Genomic DNA, 5,804 nt, shown 5'->3' with positions numbered 1-5,804 from the left:
ATTTTCTTAACGAAACACTTTGAAACTTAGGACACTGGTAGAATGTGTCATATAAAACATCTTTTTCTCTTAGTTTTCTTAACAAAAAAACGTACATCGCAAGTTATTTCATGTTAAAGTTGTCGTATTTCTGTAATTTCAACCAATCACTGACGTCCATTCAGCTGTATACATGAAATAAATTCGAATACAAAAATTATTTTCTGTTCTATAACACAAAATAGATAAGTATACGAAGTTTGAAAGTCTTTCGGTACCAAAAACACTACATAAAACATAAATGAAAACTGGTGCCCCCGTTTTGAACAAGATCCAGAATAAGTACTAGGCTTACAAAGAATAAGTCTTGGAATCGATTTGTTCGACTAAATGCAGTGCTCCAGCATGGCCGTAGTCAAATTGACCGAAACAAATAATAGAATTCGTTTTGTTGTATTTCGGGATGGTCACTTTATTTATTTAATTATTTTTGCCAAATAAACACACGCACTATATATATTTTTTATTCACTCGTTTATTACTGTTCTTATTTATTTTGTGTCCATTGTCCGGAAATCTTTCTTCACACCTTCAGCAACACTTTTCGTATCCGCGTGTGTTCTTGTTCCATCCACTCCATTCTGAATGGGTTGGATAGTTTGACAGGAGCTGACCAGTCGGGGAGCTGTCCAGCGTATTATATGTATATATGAATGTGTATGCTTTTGTTTCTTTCTCCTTGTCTTGATATAGTGTGATAGTTGTAAATGAGTTTCACAGTGTTATATATATCCAACATTCTTTGAAAACATACTTAGTCAAGAGGAAATATCAAAACACTCAATGGTTGGTGACAGGAAGGGCAGAAAATCTGCCTCGATAAACTCCGCCTGATCCATGCATACACAGAAAAGTGGATGTTAAAAGAATGATGATGGTAACGATAATACATTATAATAATTAAACATACACCAAAGGTCGGAAATATGGAGAGAGTCGGTTAGAGACAATTAAATCAACCCCAAAACTTAGCACTTTATTTGATTGTCACTGGAAGAATGAGGAACGAAGTAAACCTCAGTTTCATTTGAACACGGAACATCAAGAACTATAAACTAAATATTGCAAAGCATTTTGAGCATTCTGACAGACACACTAATAACACTGCCACACCTTTAATTATTTTAGAGAAGTATATATCGTTAAGTTTCAAAGGTCTTTTGTTGTATACTTGCGAAATTGTCCCTGATATTGTATTTAAAGAACAAATGTATTCAACAATGAAACTAAATCGATGTGACTTGTCTTGTACAGTATGTGCTGATAGTTTAATTAGTCAAAAATAATGGCTTTACGATGCTATCTGATGTTTATTGTTAGTGTTATCTGTTATTTTCCTGTCCTACCACTTATCTTTTATAATTACGGAAAATTTAGATGTAATTTTACTCGCAATAATCTAATAAAAAAGAACGTATTTGTAAAGGAATGAAAATGGAGAGTAAAAAAACGAGAGGGAAGAAAAACGGAAATCGATAAATAATCAAAATAGAGGCTTGTACACTTCTTCAATAAAAGAAAATCATGTCAGGAGAAACTGGTAATCCTCTCCAAAAAATGTTTGGAACACCCGGAAACACGGTATTACCGCAGGTGATTGCAAAGGTGGGGCTGAAGACATGTTTTTAAAGGCTCGGGAAGCAACAGCTACCCAGGGTTCGTTATTTTCATTCTGCATTAAAAAAAATACCCCGTTAACATAAAATGAAAATCAGAATTTTTAGTAATTTGATTTACAATGTTCCTTTAAATCTTTTGTTACTTTTTTCCCTTGAAATCATTATAATGTGTTTTAATAAAAACACTTTTTATCGGTAATTTCAAGACACAAAAGTTCACCGAAACATTAAGCAGATGCATAAAATTTAACGACCAACTAAAAAAAGAAATGCTATCTAAATAACAACAGAAGTATTCGGAAGAGATTTCGAAGGGAAACGATTATTTGCGAATGTAAAATCTTTATATTTACCTCAACAACAAATTGTTGATTGTTTACAATGGAAATAAACCGCCATCTTTTAAGGGAAGCAATTCCATGGAGAGAAATGCGCAGTTGTCTTTCCAACCAACCTTTGGTGTTTAACCCGGAGCAAACGGAGTCCATCTTTGGGCATTAGTAGATAAGGATCTCTATTACAGAACAACTTGGAAGGATCAATATATATAAAAAATTAAGCACGTCTACCTGGACTACACCTGAAATATAGTGTGTTAGATTTGGTGAACAGTAACGAATCGTTGAATGAAAATCGATGCCTGGTAAAGGAGAGTTACGGGAAGAAAAAAATATAATATAAAGAAAGCGAGCGGTGTAGAAAGAAGGATATGTCATACAGGCCTGGTACCTGAAGGAAGAACTCCAGGTGCGCAAAGGAGAAAGGGTATTGTCATTTGATAGTTTCATCTGGTATCTGTCTTCAATGTAGTGGATAAGGCTTTTTTATGAAGTGCTGATAAAAAGGGTGTTGAGGCTCCTAACACCGAACGAACTCATGAACATATTTATTTAGAAAGATGATGTCCCTAGATGTCAGGACGCCTTGAGTTTGCTCAAATAATTTTGAGTTTAATCAGGAATACCAGATAGAAAAAAAAGCCCTTCTGATTATCTGACTTGGTCTGACAAATACACGTGGATCAGTTCCCCATGCGCTAATACACAAAGCAGTCGTCATCGCCAAGTATCGAGCGCTTGTGCATCAGTTTTGAGGGTGTCCAAGAGTAACAAGCTGCTCAAGTAGGAGAGCTGGTTTAGTCCCCGACTAAAAAAAAAACAGCAAATAGCGCCAAAGAATGAGATTGATTGATAATTTAAACATAAAGGGGCATTGATCACATAGTTAAGAAATAGTGGTTTCAAATTTCGACACAGGGGCAACGATTTTAGGGGAGGGGTAGATCGGTAATATCGACCCCAATATTCAACTGGTACTTATTTTATCGACCCCGAAAGGATAAAAGGCCAAATCGGCCTCGACGGAATTTGCACTCAGAACGTGAAGTTGGACGAAATGCCGCAAAGCATTTTGCCCAGCGCGGTAACGATTCTGCCTGCTCACCGCCTTAACATAGTTAAGAAATAGTAATAATAATAAATAGGATTTGATTATTTCAAATGGTTTTGCTAATAGTTGACCCAGCAAGCAAGGGAGGCAACTCTGAACTTTTTATTTAATTACAACGTTGTGTTGTATCTGGGGAGAGTCATATTGTCTTAATGTTTTATCATCTAACACACCGGTTTGATTTCCACTCATTATATGATTTGTTTTTACTTCAAAAATTTTCGTTGCCTCTTGCAACCTTGTCAATGGACTGTGTTAGATAATAAGGCATTAAGGCAATATGACTCACCCCCTAGGCATGACAATTTGCTTCACCACACGATTTCACATAAAGAATTTTGCAAACTAGATGAAAAAAGTTTTATAATTCAGTTTCTTTGTATGATAACAGTAATTATAGTAATAGCGACAGTAGTAGTAGCAATAGCTTTTAAATTTGTTGGTCACACACTCCAAAGGTTGAATGTTATCACCAATGACCGACTTTACTTCAAACTACCCGCCCCCACGGAGGACACGTGTACTGGAGGTCTCTAGAGGTCGTTATTAAAACCTGCCAAGTCTAATTATTTTATGTTATTTAAAAAAAATTTATTACTAAATATTTCTATATGTTTTTGCTCGTTGTTTTTCACAGCAGCACAATAACAATTTGGGACACACACACGCGCAAACACAAATGCCACGAAAGTGTTATTTCAAACGAACTTCTGAGTCGATAAATCTGCTAAAAATAGCAGCCAAAACTGAGTTTCTAGACACATTTGGTCTGAAAATAATGTGGTTCTAGAGACAAGGTTTTAAAGTTATGTTGTCCTAAATAAAACCGGATTTTAAAATAATGCAGTTCTAGATACCCTGGGTTTGAAAGTAGTGTGGTACTAGATACACTCTTTTACTTACCGCCTTGAAGTGCTTTTGTCGAACAATTCGACCTCCAGGACTTACTATTTGTAAGCCCCATCTTTGTCAAGCGATGATAGGAAGGACAAGCAGACATAAAGACACACACACACACGACAAGCTTCTTTCAGTTTCCGTCTGCCAGATCCACTCACAAGGCTTCGGTCGGCCAGAGGCTATAGTAAAAGACTCTTGCCCAAGGTGCCACGCAATGGGACTGAACCCGGAACCATGTAGTTTGGAAGCAAGCTTCTCACCACACAGCTACGTACACGAAAATTATGTAACCCTCGTACACTAGGCTTGAAAATTATGTTGTCCTAAATGCACTGGGGTTGAAAATAATGTGACCCTTGTCACATTGGGCTTGCAAAAACTAAGACAGAATGGCTGGAATGATTTTAGTATTTACAACTGTGATTTAGGGCAGAGAGTTGACAGAATTGTTAGCACGCCGAGTAAAATGCTTAGCGACATCTTGTCCGTCTTTACGTTCTGAATTCGAATTCTGCTGAAGTCGACGTTGCCTTTCATCTTTTTGGGGTCGATAGGCTCAAATCAGAGTAGAGAACAGGCTATCCAACGTGATTGTATTTAGGGACTCCAACTGGTTATACACGGGAAATTGGCGCGACAGAGTAAGAGACAAATTGTGCCAATATCAACCAATCAGAGTAGTGGACACAACGGGACCCAGATAGCAGCCAAATATTAGCTGTTCCCTGCTACGTTCGAATGCACGTGTATATAATAGAGGGAGAGAGGAATTAATATATGGGCCTGGATGTTCTATTATTTTTCACCTGATATCACATGGGGTCGTCTAATCTTTGAGGTGCCACACATGACTGGCCAGGGACGTGACAAAACGTCTTTCTGGGTCTCTAAAAGATGACTGGTGGTTGTGGAAGTGACATTTGAAAAATATACTGGCTAATCCGATATATTTACAAACTTGGGATGTAGCTATATTCGCACTACAAGTAGGCTCCGGGCCTGGGAATGTTGTTGCTTTGCTGACGCTGTCCATATGGCGCAATGAAGCGGTGTTATCGCCGTGGTTATTGTTTCTGGTCACATGTTCGGCTATGTAGCTGCCGGCGGTAGTGTGGCTGCGGCTGGTGGTAACATATGGTGCAGGGCCAGTCATCACATAGGTGTCGATGATAATTGTTAAGTCATCGTCTGTGGTGGTAGTGCTGCTGCTGAGGACGCCAGGTACCCCCTCTGTGTCGCTGGTCCTAGACTGGTCATCATCTCTATGTGTGGCGATTGTACTGGCGGTAACATATGGTGCAGGACTGGTCACTCTATCGGTTTCGATAATGGTTTCTTCATCATTTGTATCGGTGGTACTGGGGCGAGACCTGGTTAATCTGCTGTGGCTTTCGAAACCTTTGGTAACTCTATGACCAAAATTTAACTGTGTAGTGAACACAACGGGACCCAGATAACAGCCAAATATCAGCTGTTCCCTGCTACGTTCGAATGCACGTGTATATAATAGAGGGAGAGAGGAATTAATATATGGGCCTGGATGTTCTATTATTTTCCACTTGATATCACATGGGGTTTGGGCTACGAAAGGCCTTTGCATATTTTTGTTGGTCGTAATCATTCATACCAGTATGTAATTTCTGATGAGGGATCTAATTTGTGTGAAGGCGCGTGGCTTAGTGGTTAGGGCATTCGGCTCACGATCGTAAGGTCGTAAGTTCGATTCCCGGCGACGCGTTGTGTCCTTGAGCAAGACACTTTATTTCACACTGCTCCAGTCCACTCAACTGGTAAAAA

At 38.5% G+C, this 5,804-nt stretch overlaps 1 protein-coding gene across 2 annotated transcripts in view; it reads right to left on the bottom strand.

Annotated features, from left to right (window-relative positions):
* LOC106876866 (stomatin-like protein 1) overlaps positions 1-2,981 on the bottom strand; it is a 22,807-nt gene extending 19,826 nt beyond the window's left edge. The window contains exon 1 of one of the 2 annotated variants that reach the window (XM_014925605.2): positions 2,012-2,981. The gene's annotated coding sequence lies outside the window, so the exon portion shown is untranslated. Of the gene's footprint in view, positions 1-1,541; positions 1,671-2,011 lie in introns of those variants that run through there. The other variant, XM_052973194.1, reaches the window with a different exon arrangement.
* Between the last annotated feature and the right edge of the window lie 2,823 nt (positions 2,982-5,804).

Source organism: Octopus bimaculoides, chromosome 15 (assembly GCF_001194135.2).
Source record: "Octopus bimaculoides isolate UCB-OBI-ISO-001 chromosome 15, ASM119413v2, whole genome shotgun sequence".
Taxonomy (NCBI): domain Eukaryota; kingdom Metazoa; phylum Mollusca; class Cephalopoda; order Octopoda; family Octopodidae; genus Octopus; species Octopus bimaculoides.
The sequence above is the reverse complement of the archived record's forward strand: the minus strand, read 5'-3'. Positions and strand labels throughout refer to the sequence as shown.